The sequence below is a fragment of the Dreissena polymorpha genome, chromosome 15 (genome assembly GCF_020536995.1).
Source record: "Dreissena polymorpha isolate Duluth1 chromosome 15, UMN_Dpol_1.0, whole genome shotgun sequence".
NCBI lineage: Eukaryota > Metazoa > Mollusca > Bivalvia > Myida > Dreissenidae > Dreissena > Dreissena polymorpha.
The window spans coordinates 28,678,641-28,700,433 of record NC_068369.1 but is presented as its reverse complement, the minus strand read 5'-3'; the positions used below and the strand labels follow the sequence as shown (position 1 = coordinate 28,700,433).

At 34.4% G+C, this 21,793-nt stretch overlaps 1 protein-coding gene across 1 annotated transcript in view; it reads right to left on the bottom strand.

The window, feature by feature from the left end:
- LOC127861054 (uncharacterized) overlaps positions 1 to 20,574 on the bottom strand; it is a 28,599-nt gene extending 8,025 nt beyond the window's left edge. The window contains exon 1 of the mRNA XM_052399415.1: positions 20,455 to 20,574. The gene's annotated coding sequence lies outside the window, so the exon portion shown is untranslated. The remainder of the gene's footprint in view (positions 1 to 20,454) is intronic.
- Positions 20,575 to 21,793: the final 1,219 nt, after the last annotated feature.

The following is a 21,793-nucleotide window of genomic DNA, read 5'->3' as shown; positions in this document are numbered from 1 at the left end:
TGAGAGTAAAGATATATACTCCATTGAATAAAGTGTTTACTGTGTCGGTTTTATTACAAGTTGTACGTGTACAGTCTACCTTAATTAGATATGACATCCATACCGTTACCATGAAAATACCTAGCCGTTGTCATGAGCCAAAACACATACATCGAAGTAGAAAGCGTAACAATATACTGGCATGGTCGTTAGTTACCGTCGGTGATAAACATTGCATTATTGTGCATAGTCCGACGATATGTTCAGGAGAAGTGTTGTTCTATTTTTTATGTTCGCGTTTTAAAATTTGGTAGTATTTGCATTTGTATTACTTCTTCGTTATTTTGAGTACATGTATTTGGTTAAAGATTTTCTGATGTAAATAACTACCTAAGAGAATAGGTATTTAATTTTCAAATTTAAAGCCATAGTCAAATCATTGAAAGACATAATATTTCAGAAGATCGTACTTTACTTAATTTTAGTTTTATAATGAAAGAATCATTGTATATAAAATAATAAGGTTAACCATTATAACAAAATGTACCTTAACTTGAGTATTGTTTGTGTAAATAATGAACTAATTTATATGTTGAATTATATTTAACAGTAGTAATTTTAACGTGTTCCTTTATAATTTGTATCATGGTTTTGGTGAGTTTAATTGTCATAGCTGTTTAAAACGCCAGGTTTGCCAGGTTACGGACCTGGGTAAAATCATGTATTAAATAACCCTAACTTATTCTGATTATCATACCTCGACTTTAGCTGACTATGCTAATTCCGAAATCTGTATTCTTGATAAATCCCAGCTATTATTGACAAGAAACACGGGCCGCCCTTTTGTACTACTACAAACGTCCCATTTGCTATAAGTTTCTTGTTTATTTACATCAGATTCATTCTTGAATGAAATAGGGTCGTTGTTTGCATGTTTCAGTATTTGATATTCCAGCCACTTTTTTAAGTTAATTCCAGTTTCTGTGTTGAATATATCAATATATATGTTTAAACGTTCCTTTATTTGTCTTAAATTTGAGCACTTTTTATACACGACATCAGTCAGAGCTATTGCGATTTGTTCTAGTCCATTAATCATTTTATACATTTACTCGTGCATTAGCAGTGTAGTTGTTTTCTAAAGAATTTCGTTGACAAGAATGGTTTCATAATATTTCTGAAAAGTAGCACGTTTTAGAAATAATATAAATATAAGTCTAGGATTTGGAAACACCGAACACAACGAACTAACCGTATAACTGATTTCAATTCCATATATGTGTTATACATTTTACTGATGTATGAAGTTTGTGACATTTAACAAGTAGATATGATATGCTGCGAAACATAAAATGAATATGTATTAATTATTGACATCGATGTGTGTGTTTCTACTAAGTTGATCAAATGAGCCGTGCTCTGTGAAAAAGAGGTTTAATGCATGTGCGTAAAGTGTCATCCCATTTAGCCGGTGCAATCCGCACAGGCTAATCTGGACGACAATTTCCGCCTAAACTAGATTTTTGCTAAGAAGAGACTTTCTTTAAACAGAAAATATCATAAAAGCGGAAAGTGTCGTCCCTGATTAGCCTGAGCGGACCGCAAAGGCTAATCTGGGACGACACTTTACGTACATGCATTTAGCCAAGAACGAAGCTCAATCTAGATATATTTTTTCGGTAAGATCGAGCATGCCAGGTGTTCAGATACATAACGAATACACAATTACCCGGACATGTTCTCTTCCGTAACTAGAAGACAATGGATAATTAGATAAATGATTATATAACGCAAAGCAGGTGAGTTTCACATATGTCTAATACTTCACTCAATTTTATTTCACGAGTGATCATAAAAATACTATTTTCACGAGTGGCGCAGCCACAAGTAAAAATATATTTTGTTTATGATCACGAGTGAATTTAAATCGGTATTCCACCGAATCCAACACATTTTCTTTTTATTTTACACTTTTTTCACCGTTTATTTACAACGTTAAAGAGTTCAACTGGAGAATTTCGCTGGAATAATGACGTCATTTCGTCGAAAAAATGATCGATATTTTCACTGTTATTTTTCACTGTTTGAAACAGTGAAATATCAGTTTTATTTTACTGATATTTCTCTATAAACCACCGGAAAGCATAAAATAAAAGCTTGTTAGGACTCCACAGGCTCTTGGACGATACTTTACTCAAATGCATTAAGCCCCGTTTTCCTATAGCGAAGCTCATATCAATATGCATAAGTATTCCAAGACACTAAATCTCTCTCGAACAGCGTTGTTAACAACTAGACATAGATATTTTGGGACACTTTTATGGCAGATTTATCATTCTGGCGCCCAGAGATTAGCATATATAACAAAATAGTATAATAAATATTTGGCTGTTTGGGCTACAAGAAAACAATGCATTATGTGTGTTAAACGTAGCAATCCAATAATGTTATGAAGACAATTAACGTTTCAACGCCTAACGAACAGAACACTTTCTTAGTGGTACACGTCATATATGAGTCGCGTCCCTGATTAGCCTGTGCGGACTGCACAGGCTGATCTGGGACGACACTTTACGCACATGCATTCTGCCCAGTTTTCTCAGAACACGACTCATATGTGTTTTGGAACACAAGTATTAATTATGTAAACAATACACACCTTGGGAAACGCTTTAGTTCAGTGAAATGGATTGCCTTTTTTATATCAAGCTTTTAAAAGTTATTTTAAGTTAACTTTTGTCTATCGTAGCAGAGTAAGTCCTTAAATTTGCTACCTGGAAGAGTATTTATTATGCTCACCGCATTCAGTGACTCAGGCCGAATTCGCACCCATGTAATAATATTCCCACCTGGTAAACCGCTTCTTGAACATGGAAAACATGCATCATGCATTACCTCGGAATATCCGTGCAATTCAACGAAGACGCCGAGGATAATATGAGTGGCGTTATGGAAAACGGGTCTTAAAACATGTGCGTAATGTTCGTCCCAGATTAGCCTTTGCAGCCCGCACATTCAAACCAGGTATGACACTTTCTACCTAGACTGTGTTATCGTTTAAAAGAAACTTTCTTTATATGAACAATTCCAGCATATTCAATTAAACCGGAAATTTTCGTTCAAATTCGCCTGTACGGAGTGCACAGGCTAATTTGGGACGATACTTCACGAATATGCATTAAGCCCAGTTTTCCAAAACAAGGAGAATAGAGTTACACCAGAGCTCGAAAGCATCAAGAAACGTGCCTCTTCATTTTTTAAATACTTTTGTTCAAGATGTTCATATGCACACTTAAAGAACTCTATAATAGGCTTATCAACGAACATTACTGAACTTCATTGGTTTTAATTAAAAGTAATAAAATAAGGAATAATGAAAATATTTCCGTTGTGTCTATCATACAAGCTTAACAGATTTTGGTCGAATCAATATACACCCATAAAACACTCATAGAAGGTAATTGCAACAAACATAAAACGAACCACTGACTCTAAGCTCTTTGATAACTTTAATCCTCTGTTTAATGTATTTATCTATATAGTTAATCTTTCGTTAGCAACACGTGTTGAAGTGCTCATTGTGTTCAATTATGATTAGAATGATAATGACAGCTGTTATGTTTACATTACATCCATAACAATATATTTCAGCGTAAAACATGGAAGTGAAAACTAATAACAAGAACGTAAAATACAATAACATACAAATGATTGAACTTATTAAGATATGTGCAAAGTAGAATTTACTTAACATTCCTTCAAACACAACGTTTCCTTCTCCATAAAACTGAGGTGTACACATTTATGTTTTAAACCATTGTTGAATATTGATATTTAAAACCAATGTTACACATTTTCTTGTACGTGTGTACATTTCTTCAATATTGAATAATGAAATGTTGCACAAGCTTCTATTAAATGCATTCTTATTGGGGCGGCGGTATATAACGAATAATGCACAAAACAGTAGCCCCCGACCGATATTACATCTATATCTGCCAGGTTGATAAATGTAGAAAAAAATATCATTATCAAAAGTTTCTCAGATTATAAAGTTCGCACGATATCTTGAAAATTTTAGTCTACTTAAAAATAGACGCAGAAAAACACATTCAGATAATAATTTTTATAAAATGCCTTCTGGCTTTTGTATAAAATATGTGTGTGCATATTCAATATAATTATGAATAAATCTTAATCATGTATTCGATGTATATGTACATCCAGGGATGGAAATTAGTGGTTGCCCGTGAGCCCGGGGCAAGTAGATTTTAGCCTGGGCAACTTAAATTCAAAAGTTGGTAGTCCAGCCGGGCAACTAGCTTTTAAGCTTGAAACATTCAAGTACAATTAAACATTAAATAAAATTGGCGACTGTTGATTAATAATTTTAATAATATTTATTCAGAAAGGCCAAGGAAATTATTCAACACAGACTCATATTAAGACATTATACACAGAAAGAGTGTAATGTAAGCAATTTTGTTCAGTTATAATTTATTTAAAGAAAGTATTAAATACACATGACAATACATGTGCATTGTACTGGGCTCGTTTGTCTTTAGCTGGGCAACCAAAATAGTAAAGATGGTTGCCCGTGTGGGCAACCAATTGTAAAACGTTAGTTTCCATCCCTGACATCAGGTGTTAAACAGTTTGAATAAATATGTATTCGGTGTTTGCAAATCAAATGTGTGAGTATTCGTTCAATACATTATGAATAAACCTGCTTCGTGTTTTCCATATGTTCGATCGAAAATCTTTAGTGTTGAATGCAACACACGTTTATTTTAACCTGCCCAAGTTTAATTATTCGTGATTTGAAATATGATTCATAATTAGCATTCTCAGAAAATAAAACCGACAAAAATATTAATTGAATAATAATGTTAACACATGAAAGAAAGTATGACATTAAACTAAAAACAAATGTCATTTTCTTGATTCCTCTTACCAAGTTACATTTCTTTAGTTTAAACCTATTTATTTCAGCTCGATTGCATCGAAAGCCGAAGGCTTATTGACACGATCTCGAGTTCGTTTCCTTTGTAGAACCAGTACTCTTGGGGAGATTAACCCATTTATGCGGAGTGGACTCTCCCATCGTTCTAAATTGGATTAATGTATTTCCTAAATTAGAGATTTCTGGTATATTTATTTTTATTTTTAGAGTATTTCTCACAGAAATTCCTGTAAGCAAACAGCGTAGACCCTGAAGATATGCCGCATAAGCGGCGTCTCATAAGCGGCGTCTCATCTGGGTATACGCTGTTTGCCGTTTGCCTAGGCCTGCCTTTTTTGTAGACGCTAGGCATAAATGGGTAAAAAAATGGGTTAAAAACACATTCCCATACTGGTGATCGAACACATGACCTCCCGGTCGCTTAGCGGATACCATATTATCTACACCACAACATTTGTTTTAGATCAATTACTGTCTCTAGAAAGCACTGTCTACAAGAAAACATGCATCATTAGCACATAATATCAGTTTGGTGTATTATAAATTTGACAGAAACGATTGATTCAGTCTATCTTTTACGTTAAAACTTTGGAAATAGTACAAGACTGGTATGGGTCTAGGTTATATTTGTTTTGTATATATATTAATAAGATGAATCCTATAAAGAATGTTATTGTTGGTCGCTGAATGGATAATTAACATGACAATGATCAACCAAATACAAGGCAAGGTTAAAGTGCGTTTATATGTTCTTGGAATTTCAAACATATTTTCATATTTATGTATTACTGTACCATTATGGATGGGAAAGTGGATTCGTTCTTTTAACATGGGTAAATGCGAACACAATACAGTTAAACTTTGTTTTTTATGTATATTTTAAAACAAAACCTGACACACACGGAAACACAAATCGTTGCCATTATATGTCTGGTTCTAAAATTAACTAAGTAACAAGTTACGCTCTTACAAAACTATGTCCGTTTGAACTAAATGCAATAAAGTTTTGCCTCTGTCCAAGTTAAATCGTTTTGTGACATTTCTGGGGGGAAATGCCAGAATGGCGCTGAGGTGTAAATGTAAGCATCAATGCGGCATGTCAGTCAGATATGAAATGAGATAGTGAATTTAAATCTTGGATCAAAGCCTAGGTGTTAATCAGTTAGATATATAACTAAATGATGGTCGGTTAAAATTAAATAGGCAAGAAAAATTACTTCTCAGCATACGTGATGAGCAAGTTGTTGCGATACAAAGGCAGAAAATGTTCCGCGAAATGTCTGCGAAAAATTGCTAAAAGTGTTTGATCAATTTGATCTATTGTGTGATACAAGTCTGTGGAAACGAACAAGACGTTAACGGTGTAATTTGAAGTGGCGTATATTTCAGATGAATAATTAAATTCAATAGTATATTTAAAAATACCAATGGTTTTCTAAGATTATGTGCTGTTAAACCAATTACAAATTTGTATTTAGCAACTTGATTTACGATATGATATCATTCTATACAATTTAAAGCATGACTATTCACAATATGTTCTCGTTCTCTTCAATATTGCATGACTATTATTTCTGTCAGTTAAAACAAATTAAATATATTATATGGAAACAACGTGCAAGTGAATAAGATATGCCAAGGACAGACACAATTCCTGTACAGGCCAAAAAATAGGTCCGTTGTTGGTCTCCTTGGGGAAAAAAACAGGGCCGGTAGGTAAGGATTTTTTTTTGGTCTTTCGGGTTCTAGAATGGAAATGGGAGCGGAAAGTTATGCTAATGAACCGAAATGAACGAAATTGAACGATTCTTTTGCGACACCAATAAAAAGTTGAGGGTCGGCGCCGATTCGGGAGACACGGTCGGGCGACCGGAAACGGACATTTTTTTTGGCCACAGTATGCATGATAATGCTCATATACATGGCAAAAAGATTGTACATATTTACACGTAGCAAACGCATGTGACTAAATAAGATCACACTAAGTTGAGAATTTTGTGGTGACTTATATTTATATTATTTCATATAAAATACAAATTCTAGAAAAATGTTTATTTACAATTCATATAAAAAACAAGAGAGCAAAATGGTCCATCGTCGCTCGACAGGGACATGTAGTAATAATATGACATGTGTAGATTTTGTGATGTTTGTGTAATTTGTTATACATTGTATGAAACAAATACAATGTTGTCTGATACAGTTTTAGAACAAATTAAAGATATTTTTTGCTATAAAAAACTTATAAGTAACCCCTCGAGTGGGGATTATTCCGATTCAAGGGGCATGATTTGAACAAACTTAGTAGGGTACCAACATACGGTATAACCAAATATTAAAACCCTGACCCTTGTGGTGTAAGAGAATAAGAATTTTAATGTTATTTTCTATTTAATTTTATATAACTCGTGTGACCACTTGGCGTGGAAGGTTTTCACCACATGCACATGATTTGAACAAACTTTAAAGAGAATAATTAAAAAATGTTACATACAAAATATATCAAAGACCTGAGTTTTGCGGTTTCATGAAAGATCTTGAAGTTTTTACATCTATTTACTATGCAAGAGCACTATGATTCAAACATATTTTGATTCCTTTTTCGACATAATCGGAGACGAACACAATGCGCAGAATAATATAAGTTATTGAGAACATATTTATTGTAAGAATACTATATAACGTTTTCTACTTATAAAAGGCTGCCAATTTGTTAACTGTTTAACGATAAATGAACATTTGATGTCGTAAAATTTGTTTGCTTAGCAAAAATGAACAGAAACAATCTCCGCTTTTTTAATCGGATGCAGGTCAATATGGAATTGGGGATGCAGTAAGTAACTAAAATTAGTTTATTGTATTTGACTAATTTTATTTGCGGCAAATCCGGCAAACATCTGATCAATTGAGACGCGTTTTAAGAAAACTGGGCATAATGCATGTGCGTAAAGTGTCAACCCAGATTAGCCTGTGCAGTCCGCACACGCTAATCAGGGACGACACTTTCCGCTTCTATGGTACTTTTAGTTTCAAGGAAGTCCCTCCTTACAGAAAATCAAGTTTAGGCTGAAAGTGTCGTTCCTGATTAGCCTGTGCGGACTGCACCGGCTAATCTGGGATGACACTTAACACACATGCATTAAGCCCAGTTTTCTCAGAACGCGACTCAATTTGTAGTGGCCCATTCGGTATTCGCTTTATTCAACCCAAACGCTTTCATTTCACTTCATTGCAAGCACGTTCTAGATGACTTAATAGTTATACTCACGTTCAACCGATTTTGCTCTAATTTAATCAAAAGCCAACGTGAGATTCACCTCGCAATCTGGAATGTCAATCTGAACTTTGTAATTCTCTCAACACCAGCATGATAACAATGTTAAACAAATATTATTATTCTTATCAGTCACTCATATAGACACGCCGGCTCCCAGCGAAGATCTATGGTCGTCTATTATTGGAGTGAAAAGCGTTGCATCTTCGCGACGCGAACTTTTGCCCAGTGCATTCGTCTTAAGCAGTGGTTTATTTTCCGACTTTTCCTTGTAATATGGGACTTGCCGGCCAATGATATGGATTCTCATTCGGATTGAGTTATTTACTATTTATGTGAACCTGTTACTTTCAGTGTAGGTTTTTTTCCATACATTTTCTACCTGGAAGAAGGTTATGCTCACCGCATTAGGTGACTCATACCTCATTTTCTCCCGAAAAAAATAATCTCACCTTGTAAACTTCTCATTTTAAGTGCAGGTAATGCATAACACATCACTAGTGGAATATACCTTCCAATTAAAGGAGCCAACGCGGATGATGTATGGGTTATTGAGCTAGGAAGCGTAAATATCTATGTGAGTCGTGTTCTGAGGACACTTGGCATAATGCATGTGCGTAAAGTGTCGTCCCAGATTAGCCTGTGCAGTTTGCACAAGCTAATCAGGGACGACACTTTCCGCCTTAATTTGAGTTTTGCTTTGAAGAGACTTCATTTAAAAGAAAAATGTCATAAAAGCGGAAAGTGTCGTCCCTGATTAGCCTGTGCGGACTGCTGAATCCCAGGGATTCACCAAACGGTTCGTTCATTTAAGTCTAAAAATAAAGAATATTCTTCAACTTGGCATGAAATGCCTCTATCTACATCATTCTTCGTGTATAATTTTCTGTTAAGGACCTAAAGACCAGTGGTAGCCTGTATAGCGGTATATTTAAACGCGGGACGTAGTTTGCATGGTTCTTAGTATATTCTTTACTCGTGTGTTTGAGAATTGGTTAGCCCATTTATGCCTAGCGTCTAGAAAAAAAGCCTTGGCAAACATCGTCTCGTCAGGATCTGCGCTGTTTGCTTAAAGGAATTTCTGTAAGACATATTCTAAATATAGAAATAAATATACTAGACATCCCTAATTTTGTAAATAAATTGATCCAATTTAGAAGGATGGGAGAGTCCACTAGGCATAAATGGGTTAGTGAATACGGGCCCAGATACTAAAACACTCTGACCTTTAGTTTTATGATCCAGTTTATGTCGACTTTATGAATAAGTGATTGCTAATTTATTCACCTTTTCTTAGACACAACGTTTTACGAACACATTGGTCCAACTATGATATGAATGCTAATGTCAGATCAAATGTTACTTTAACATTTGCCGAAACTAAACACGCATGCGAGCGATTGGTCTAGTAGCTGTAAGCTGATAGTATCGCTCGGAACATCGCAATAAAGTAATCGTGAAATGCATTAATGAATGAAAGGTATTTGCTACAAAACGCAATTGCTTTGCTTTTAAATTCCTCAACATGAAAAACGTGAATAAAATGTGCGTTCTCAGACAACATTCGACACCGACAAAATCTAGCAAAGATTAGTTTCGCTAAATCATTATATTTTCCGAAAGGGAGTTTTAGTATTTATAGTTTACAAAAGAATATATGAGCCCCGTTCTAAGAAAACTGGGCTTAATGCGTGTGCGTAAAGTGTCGTCCCAGATAAGCCTGTGCAGTCCGCAGGGGCTAATCAGGGACGACACTATCCGCCTAAATTGGATTTTTGCTAAGAAGAGACTTCATTTAACCCATTTATGCCTAGTGGACTCTCCCATTCTTCTAAATTGGATAAAATTATTTCGAAAATAAGGGATGTCTAGTATATTAATTTCTATATTTAGAATATTTCTTACAGAAATTCTTTTAAGCAAACAGCTTAGACCCTGATGAGACGCCGCATCATGCGGCGTCTCATCTGGGTCTACGCTGTTTGCCAAGGCCTTTTTTCTAGACGCTAGGCATAAATGGGTTAAACGAAAAATGTCATAAAAGCGGAAAGTGTCGTCCCTGATAAGCCTGTGCGAACTGCACATGCTAATCTGGGACGACACTTTACGCACATGCATTAAGCCCCGTTTTCTCAGAACGCGTCTCATATGAATGATCTCCACGTATGTTGTTGTCCATGCGTACATACGTTCGTCAACTATTTGTCAAAGAAATTGTGTGGAAGATGCAATCATAATTTATTAACCCATTTATGCCTAGTGGACTCTCCCATCCTTCTAAATTGGATAAATTTATTTCCAAAATTATGTGTGTCTAGTATATATATTTCTATATTTTGGACCGCATCATGCGGCGTCTCATCTGGGTCTACGTTGTTTGCCAAGGCCTTTTTTCTAGACGCTAGACATAAATGGGTTAATATATACATAATAATGTAAAGGAAAATATCGTTTACAATAAGGTGGAGAAGTATTAAACAGGATAATGATATTGCATTTAATAATTTGAATTAGTTAACATATAAAATAAAATAGCGTTATGCCTCAAAGTGCTTGACTTTATACAGTCAAACGAGTCTCGACCTGAAAAAAAATGAGCGTAATGCTTTTACGTAACGTGTCGTCCTAGATAATCCGGGACGACACTTAATTTCCGCTTTAATGGAATTTTTCGTTAATAGAAAGTCTTCGCTAAACGAAAATCCTGTCCATGCGGAAGTCTTGTCCATGATAAGCCTGTGCGGACTGCACAGGCTATTCTAGAACGACACCATGAATCCTAGACATTAAGCTCATTATTCCCAGAACAAGGTAAATATTCTTTAAGGGAGATTATGCGATTTTTATATGGGTTAAATTGAAATATATTGATAAAAATATGTTACAATAACACACAATAGGCAAGAAAAATTAAACATTGAATTCGAATTTCATAAAATGCAGCAAAGACAAATTAGCGCCGCTAGCCGATTGTGACGAAGATATTTCGTACATTTTTTACTACAATAACCGAAGCATTCGTCTTTTTATTAGGATCGGAGTTAGTGTTCGTTAGTTGTATGAATAGATATCGTTGCAGGAAAATTAAAATGATCCGTAAAACTAAATTTAGATTCACATCGTACATGCATGATATACATGCTGGCGAATTCGACTGTACAGCCATTTTCGATTTCAGAATTAAATATCTGGCTTATTTCGCATTTTCGACACATGTTCTTCTTTACTTGTATTTTAATGTATATTGAAATATATGTATAATAAGGTTTTTTACACATTTTATATATATGTATAAATACTAATATTTGACAAAATCGTGCATACTCGCTTTAATGCATTTCTAAGAAAACCCTACAGCACGTACACAGTCCTATCTGCTTATCAGTTCCGCCAGATATCTTACGAAACCTGTGCTTTTATAAAATTTACGTGCCAAACACTTGAAGATAGTGATTTGTACATGAGGTAAGAAATCAGGGTCAAGGCAATACAAAAGTTGGCAAACATGGAAAGGTTCGAGTCCGTTTATCGGCTCTAACCATCAACGTCGGCAGCCTCAGTTTAAGACATGAGATTTTGTTACTTCGTACATTCTACAGTGCCAAGGTTATAGTCCCTGTGATTTTCGTCTTGTTATTTTGAGCTCACTCCTAAAATAAAGTTGACATTTTAGCTAGACTATACTTACACAGTCGATTCTGTCAAGTATAGATTTCAATTCATAATCGTTTGCCCATTGTGCTTATCTTAAACCCGAGTTGTTATTCTTAACCGGTTAATGGGCAATTTGTATTAGGATTATCAATCAAATACCAGGCGTATCTCAGGTGTATTACGGTAAGTTTTTCTCGGAATTCCTGACATAGTTTGATATTTGTGAGTTACTGTATCGGCCGGAATCACGAATTATGGATGGGAAAGTCGATTCATTCTTGTTATGCAGGTTAATATGAGAAAGGTTACATTATACAACACTCACAGCTAGAACCGATTTATTTACTTAGTTAAACAAATATAATTATATAAATAATATACGCTTTGTTTGTTTATGGTATTCAAGTGAGCGACTAGTCCTACTCGGTTACTCCTTTCTCCATAGATTCAACAAGATCAGGGCTAATCTATTTAACTGTTCAGGGGTCATTATCAAAGTGGTGTGAAGCGCTGATCACTGTTGGAAGTGATAACATGAGGGGATTTATTGGCCACATCTAATTACAAGATACTGGTGTAGAATGCTGAGAATTCAGAGGGTTAAACAAGCACATTTTAATAAAGAGCATCGTGCTTGTATTTGAATGATGGATTAAAATATAAAGAACAGATCAAAACTTGTACATAGTTTATTATTGAATTGAACAACATGTTAATTAAACTATGTTATGGAAAGTATATATATGCGAAGAGTATGTAATGATCTCAGAGCATAATTATAATTATGTTATAAAAAATTATAATGCAGATATTTTTCATTACACATAATTATCAAATTATTCAGAAGTAAACAATTGAATGTTCCTTATTTTTTCAATGTTCATATAAACAAGTTGAAATAGCATAACTAGTATGTCACATAAACTTTATAGAATTCTTGTCATTTTATAATAATAGAATGATAAGCTGCTATATACATGTATATTTAGTACTGTCATTATTGTAACCCGAACTTTTCTAGCAAGGAAATTTCATGGAATAAAACATTATTTTATACACCAAATACCAACTTTAACTTTGTAATTCACATAATATACATACCGGGTAACTATGTTACTAATCAGTAAGTTAAAAAACAATTTTTTTTTAACAAACAACTTTACAGGAATTATCAACATGAGTATCCAGCATGATATTTGCTAGTGGAGTGTTGAACTGGACTTAAATTATATAATTAAATGAATTAATTAGATGTAGTCTCCTGTGGTTGATAAATATTAAATACCAAAATGTCCCAACTTAAAGATCAACATGAATTTTGCATTGATCTACTTCAAACATATTTTCCATCTGTGTACTGGTTCATCAAACATCATGTTTCTTTCTGAAAAACAAGAACAATAATTTATTGTTTGAAATTCTTCTCTGTAAAATAACAGCATGCTTGTATTTTTGTACACTTATTTTTTTTAATATGTAACCACTTACACACATAAATTGTACATCTATTCAGATTCAATACATAAATTCCAACACTATGTAGGCTAGCTGCATTAAATCAGTCGAAAGGTTAGGCCGCTACGGTACCTGATCAATTAGATTTTATTAATGATTAATACTAACGATAACTAACATTATGTTTAAACTTATCGATATCACGTGGGTTCAAACCCTTACAACTTCCTACACAATCAAAATAAAACATTATGTATATCAGAATTAAAGTAAAATGTAATTATGCAGCATAAGGCTACAAAATTTGAAAGCAACATTTTTGCTTTTGTCGGCATACATTGTATATGGTATCTCCTTCTTTCATAAAATGCATTTCAAAGAAACATTTTTTTTCCTCCAGCTTTTTTCAGTACACTCATTTTTATGCCCCCGGTAGGGTGGCATATAGCAGTTGAACTGTCCGTCAGTCAGTATGTCAGTCTGTCCGTCCGTACGAAACTTTAATGGTCATAACTTTTTCAATATTGAACATAGCAACTTGATATTTGGCATGCATGTGCATCTCATGGAGCTGCACATTTTGAGTGGTGAAAGGTGAAAGTCAAGGTCAACCTTCAAGGTCAAATGTCTAATATATGGCGTCTGTCCGTCCGTCCGAAAACTTTAACATTGGCCATAACTTTTTCACTATTGAAGATAGCAACTTGATATTTGGCATGCATGTGTATCTCCTGGAGCTGAACATTTTGAGTAGTGAAAGGTGAAGGTCAAGGTCATCCTTCAAGGTCAAATGTCAAATATTCCGTCCGTCCGAAAACTTTAACATTGGCCATAACTTTTTAAATATTGAAGATAGCAACTTCATATTTGGCATGCATGTGTATCTCCTGGAGCTGCACATTTTGAGTGGTGAAAGGTCAAGGTCATCCTTCAAGGTCAAGGTCAAAGGTAAAATTTTGCAATATTTAAGATAGCAACTAGATATTTAAAATGCATGCATATCTCATGGAGCTGCACAATTTGAGTGGTGAAAAGTCAAGGTCAAGGTCATCCTTCAAGGTCAAAGGTCAAATATCATTGTATTTTTATTACCTAAAACTTTAACCTTCGTAAAAGTTTGGTCATAACTTTTTTAATATTGAAGATAGCAACTTGATATTTGGCATGCATGTGTACTAGTATCTCATGGACCTGCACGTTTTGAGTGGTGAAAGGTCAAGGTCAAGGTCATCCTTCAAAGTCAAAGGTCAAATTTATGGCTTCAAAGCGGCGCAATAGGGGGCATTGTGTTTCTGACAAATACATCTCTTGGTGCAAAATGAATTTAATGTTGTTATGTCACTTTTCCCAATTGTAAGCTCCGACAAAAGGACTTTAGATAGAAAATCAGCATTAACTATATGTTTGTATATCTCTTTTGTAGATGTAATGGGGGTTTCCTCTGACTGTTTAACTAATATCCCCTTAATTTCCTTCGTAACCTGTCTACACACTTCATATGTGTCGCGATATGACATACAGTATTGCACTATATGCTCTCCAATTTAAATAAAGGTTTTCCTTCAACACTTTTTACACTCAGTGATCTTTTCCTTTCAACCAACTGAAAATGTTGCCACTTTTAATTGCTGGTTAATCTCACACTTATTGTTTTTTAGAAATGCTTTGAACTCATCAAAGATAATATATTCTGAATCATTTTCGTCAAAAACTATTCTAAGTTCCCTCAGTGATGGAATATGAAAAGTCATTTTGGTTGTCAATCTGAAAGAGTAAAGAAAACTATCTTTTAAAATCATTTAACTTCTATTAGTTTTAATTTCAATCATTTCATATTACATGTTCGGTGCTTGTTACATGTCAAATTTAAAATCTCACAAAGGTGAACATAAAATTATTTTACTAACAAATTTCAAGCTTACCTGTTTCATAAATAAAAAAAAATCTAAATAAATGTTGTATTGGCTATTAATATTTGGCACAACTGTTAATTACACTGGTCGATAACTCTCTGAAACATGTTGCAGCATATTCACATTTGGCCAGATATAACACCTGGGTTCATTTATTATCACCAAGCAGGCTGTTGTCAACCTGACATGGGAGTGTGCTTTATGACCACAGAACAGTTAACACTAATTAGTTCTGCTGATAAGCTGATGGCTAAAATCTAGCCGTCCTCGGAGTAACTGAGTAGGACTGATAAGGAGTTCTGAAATTTGCGAGCTCAATACATAACAGCGCACATATACGCCATGCAGTTATATATATACTGTTAAATACTAGTAATTGTTATTCATGTGAAATTACTTTTCGGATTGACCGACCTACGAATTTAACACAAAACCAGCGGGAAATAACCGACGCACATTCCTTTTGTCGAAAATCAGAAAAACGGAGATTAAACGTGTCTACAACACACGAATATAAATCATTTTACAATATGCGTCAAAACAAACTTTTACATAACACTACACACTTCAATAATGATTTGTTCAATAAATCGCTGGCTCTTACGTTTAAAGGCCATTAGCACTTCAAATCAACGAATATTTCATACAATATTTCAAAAATAAAAATGAAGTTAACAAATAACAAATCAATGCTCCTTATAGCGAAAGCCAACATTTCAACGCTAGATGTGGTATGGTTACATAGATTTCACAAGATACAAAATACTTTTTTGTTGTGTGTTGGACAATAAATTCATCACATGTTTATTTACCATGTTAGTGTTCGTGTGTCGTATGAATAGATATAGTTGCGGGAAATTGAACTTGAATATAGTGTGCCATAAAAAACACAGCATATTGTATTTGGTTAAATTTATGTTACCATAGCACATCTAGCGTTGAAAATTTGGCTATTGCTATAAGGAAGGCTGATTTGGTATAGGTTAAAGTTATTTTACGAGATATTTTGCGAAATATTCGCTTATTTCGAGTATTTATTTTACTTTAAAGAAACAAGTTGTTAACTGTTTCATAATACAAGATGCAACAGTGCTTCTATCAACTATATCCACTCAGGTTTTGCGTCTGTCAGTATTTAATCGCTGTGGGATATTTCCGGGACAGACCGCCAAAATTGCGGCACGTTGTAGTGTATACATAAAGTCATCACTCCATGTCAGGTTGATATAAATGAGATAGCGAACCTAATTCTTGGATGAAAGCCTGAGCGCTTATCAGTTCCTCTAGATAAGTCACCGATGGTCGGTTAACATTAAATAGGCAATGAAAAATCTTCTCAGCATACGCTTCAGAGCAATATGTTACGATAAAAAGGCAGATAAATGTATGTGAACACTTGCAAAAAATGCTTGATCAATTTGATTAAGATTGTGCGATACATCTCTGCGAAATATAGGAATCAATGTCCGAGTGTCAAAATTATGAAGGAACCATTGACCATTTGCCAAATAAACGTGAGAATCAATGCCAGTCTGAGGCAAAAATAGTATACATCTTTGTCCGTAGGAACCAATGTCCGGGATTCGTACAGATATTATTGAACTAATCTGAGAACCGGTCAATAGATTCTAGCGTGCGAGTACAAACACTCCCATAATACAGCTTCTTTCTATAAATATCTCGCGCCAGTGTTGATAAAAACGCATATTATTAATATATGTCTTCATGCACAGTTGATTTGTACTTGAGCTGTAAGATTTATTAAGACATGTTTATATTAAATTGCACTTTTATAAAAAAAAATATTTAAAAAAAGTAAAACACGTCTCTTTGAGTGATGTTCGGTGACAGAAGTGTAGTTTGTTACTTTTATTCACGTTTTTGTGTTTGTTGTGTAGCAATGTGTTGTATTTCGTTCTATTGTGCTGTGTCGCTCTGACTAGCAATTTCTGCCTTGCCATTAATACAGGATTACGTGCTACAATACGGTTTAACTGTGTTTATATTGTTAATACGTCGAAATTTAATTATACTCATATTATGTAACTTATTTCAATACTAATGATACGTATAATATACTTGTTTAAGATAAATACATCTAGATCAATCTGTAATTCGTATAAAATAATGTTCGGATACCCTTGCTATTATTTCTCAATTAAAATGTGTGTTAAATTTGCCTGACATTTCATAAATAGATGTAACGTACTGTAGTTAACAGGTTGTTTTCAATGACAAAAATGTATGGTGGTACATGAACCAATTATTGAAGGTTAAGCGAATTATTAAATAATGATGTAGTAAATATCCAACAAACTATGGGTCATGGTTTCCGAAAAAAAGGAACAATCTGGTATCCGAACATTCTGGTGTCGGAACATTCATGGTTTCCGAATAATCAGGTGTGCTAAAAATATGTGTTCAAGATTCTACTACATAGCTAAAGAGCGAAAAGTGGGGATCCGATCTTTGTGAGGTTGTATATTTGAGGAAAAAAAAACATAAATAAATAAACATTATTTTCAACGCTGATTGTCTTTCAACGAGAAGATATTTCTTTTTTATATTCCCTAAAACTGCCCGATATCGCAATGTATAATTTATTTAAAACAACACATTGTACTTACACAAGGCATCATAAATGTTATCATCCTCTATGCTACTGTATCAATTCGTATTAAACAACACGTTACTGTATATAATACTGTTAATATCACATTAACTTTGTGCACAACATGTTACTATTCTCAACAACAAATTATATGTTTGTATTTCGCAAACAAATACCCGGTACACAACACTATTTTCAAAAAATCGCGTATTCCAGACGTTGTCAACAACACCATAGATCAACGATATCTGACGTCATATACCGGAAACAGATTGGAAGATAAAGGCGTACAGTATTGAAAGAACAACAACCATTGCATCGTTTGCCAGAAACATCATGGATTATTTTATACACACACTTGTTTATGTCATGGTTAATAAGCGTAAGCTAATGTAAAACTCGAGTTGCATCGCCATTATATAAATCGTATCTTCACTACAAGGTAATTATTGAAGACAATAGACCAATTGTCCAATTATTAGAACAATTGTCCACCGGATTTTTCTTTATAAAACATGGGTCACCGTCTTGCATTAAGAAAACAGCACGATGTTTGTTATTGTTTATTTCCGAACTTGTGGTGCACGTAATTGAAAATGGTCTCATGTTTGATAAGTGCATCATTGCGTTTAACCCATATATGCCTAGTGGACTCTCCCATCCTTCTAAATTGGATCGATTTATTTCCAAAATTTGTGATGTCTAGTATATTATTTCAATATTTAGAATATTTTTTTTACAGAAATTCCTTTACGCAAACCGCGCAGACCCTGATGAGACGCCGCATGATCTCATCTGGGTCTACGCTATTAGCCAAGGCCTTTTTCTAGACGCTATGCATAAATGGGTTAAAAAAGAGAATCTAAGGAGAGTTAAAGATATCTGTTTTGCCCGGAATTTCTGTATGCCGACTTGATGTTTTATTACCCACGAAAAACGTGAGTACCGGTAGGTAATTGAGAATAGTTGATATATTTCCATTTGTCTCAGAGTTTATTATTTAGTTATGCTTCTCTGGAAAACATTTACTAGTATGTATTGTTTATTGTACATCTCTGACATGGTTGTGCATACAATAATATTACATTTTAATTTGGCAAGCACATGCGTAGCGAATCCAACATTGACAATAACAGGTTTTGGTATGTACGCGAAACTTAGGTGAACACAGAGCAAAACATGTTTTCTTTTAAAATGTTTCTTTTATGTCGGTGATTATTAACTGAAACATTCGACTCTGTACTGTGAAATCATTTGAGCCGCGTTCTGAGAAAACTGGACTTAAAGCATGTGCGTAAAGTGTCGTACCAGATTAGCCTGTGCAATCCGCACAGGCTTATCAGGGACGACACTTTCCGCATTTATGTTATTTTCAATTTCAAGGACGTCTCCCTACCAAAGATCAAGTTTAAGCGGAAAGTGTCGTTCCTGTTTAGCCTGTGCGGACTGCACAGGCTAATCTGGGATGACACTTCAAGCACATGCATTAAGCCCAGTTTCCTCAGAACGAGACTCATTTATATTCGTCGGCGAGATTTCGTGTTTTTTTTAATGTGTTTTTCGTGGACAAGTAAAGTCGTTGATTTCTTATTTTGAAAAAGAGGAATTTGCGTTTGTCATGTTTCACTCTGGATCACCAGACGATTTATTCCATAAATCAATCATGCCTAGCTTGCGGAGGAGTCCGGAGATAGCCGATGTATCACGATTAGGTCATGTTTGTGTGAAATTCGTGGATGGATAAACCCACGAACTCAACGAAAAAAATGTCCCAATTAAATAATAATAATTTTACAGTATTTGATGCATCTTTATTGCGCGTTGGAATACAGAAACACATATCCTTGGAAAGCTAGCTCTTCTTGAATATATTGAGATTTTATTAGTACGTCCCTGCGAGCCGGAGAGTCAATAGCTCGGAGTTGGATGATTGCAACTACTTGGAAAGCATAATTTATCTTGTGTTTCATATACCATCTACACCTGTTTGTTAAGCACTATATAATATTACACGAACGACTTAAGTGATCACATTATAAGGAATATGTTCGGAATGTTTGGGAGGAGGGAATGTTTACAATATATTTATACATTTATAAATTCTCTCGAACGGAAATCACGAGTTCTTATTTATAGATCAAAACATGATTTTTTTGAATGCTGATAGAAAGGTCATCGGGTCATTCAAAACTATAAACAATGAAACAAACGCAAGGGTTTCAAACGCAGTATGCACGTATGATATTTTAAAAAGTAAGATGACAGTATTTCGCCCAAATTTCGTTTGAATTAAAGTGGTGTACGATATTCCATTCATAAAACATGTAAGAATGAAGTATGTACGGGCCATTTGCAATTATTAGTACATTTCGTATATTTGAAAAATCCAGCGAAGAATTAAGCGCTTAATAACGAAACAATTATTTGACTGCCCATTTAGTAGACTTTTCACCATGACACAAACATACAGATCTTTTGTGAACCATTGTTTTAAATAGATCAACTTGCAGTAATATCGCAGTTTGGTCGTAAATGCGACGAAGGCCAAAATTCATTGGAAACTAAGCCCTATATGTTCAAAAGAAACACAAACGAAAACGCTTACCTCTACAATTTTTACGAATCAGTCCATCTCGTAATCCCAGAAATATCCTGACAAACAAAGGAGCGCAGCTCGCGTAAACACACCCGCACATCCACACGTATTTTCTAAACTTCTGGGCACCGCATACAAAGCTGAGGAAGTTCATGGAGTTAAAATTTACCTGTTGGTGTGAACATTCTACGGTGCGGCGTTGCCGTATGCTTGACGTCTGTGCGTACTTGCATGAAATTTATTTGAGTCTCGCTTTGGGAAAATGGGGTTTAATGCATATGCGTAAAGTGTCGCCACAGATTTTTTCTGTTCAGTCCACACGGGCTAATCAAGGTCAATACTTTCCCTATAAAATGCATTTTCGCTTATTAGATACTTTGTTTCAAAGAAACTTACCATACAAGCGGAAAGTGTCGTCTCTGATTAGCATGTGTGTACTGCACAGGCAAATCTGTGACGACACCTAATGCACATTACCCAGTTTTCCCAGAGCGATGGTCATGAAAAGGAAGTATTTTTCCGATACTTTTATTTTTCTTGTATTGTCTGTGGACGCAAAAAAAACCATAACAGTTTGAATAATTGAATGTTCTTTAAAACACCTTGATATCAGCAAACCAAGACATGCACCTTTTTCATATTGTGCGTTTGAATAATAAAACAAAATTACGATTAACTTAGACCTCTTAACTAAAAAGTTTATAAAAAATGATCAATTACTCATAAATATATCAATATAGTTATAACATGATTACTGTATGCTTACGCTTTCAACTGAAAACAAAACAACGAATACATTATATTGTACTAGTTAATGCCTAATATTAGTAACGTATTGCATACCTAACTATATTCACAGTTTAAAAACAGTCGTACGCTGATGTTTAAAAGGATACAAATTTCAGAATGCCGGGTAAGCTTTCAACTTGATAAAGAAGTGTTTATTAATTTCATTTTTGTACTTTCGATGATTCCGTGCATACGTATTTCACAGTCTGCTTATACAATAAAAGCATCATGATAATTATGTTTTGCAAAATTTGAACTCTGCAATGGTAATTGTTGAGTCGTTGGTTATTGCATTTGCAGTTGTGTCATGTGTATGCTTGGCCTTTTGAAAGAGGTAATACCGTAATTACTTTATGTTTTCGGACACTAAGTTTTCGGACACCCCCTTTTTTTTAGCAAAAATAATTATTTTTCGTGACTCTTTATTTTCGGACACACGAGTTTTCGTCCGTTATTTATGTCTCAAAATTTTGTTAATATTTTTCTGATCTAAGTTTTCGGACACGAATTTTCTTTATTATTTTTAAGTGTCCGAAAACATAGAGTAATTACGGGGTAA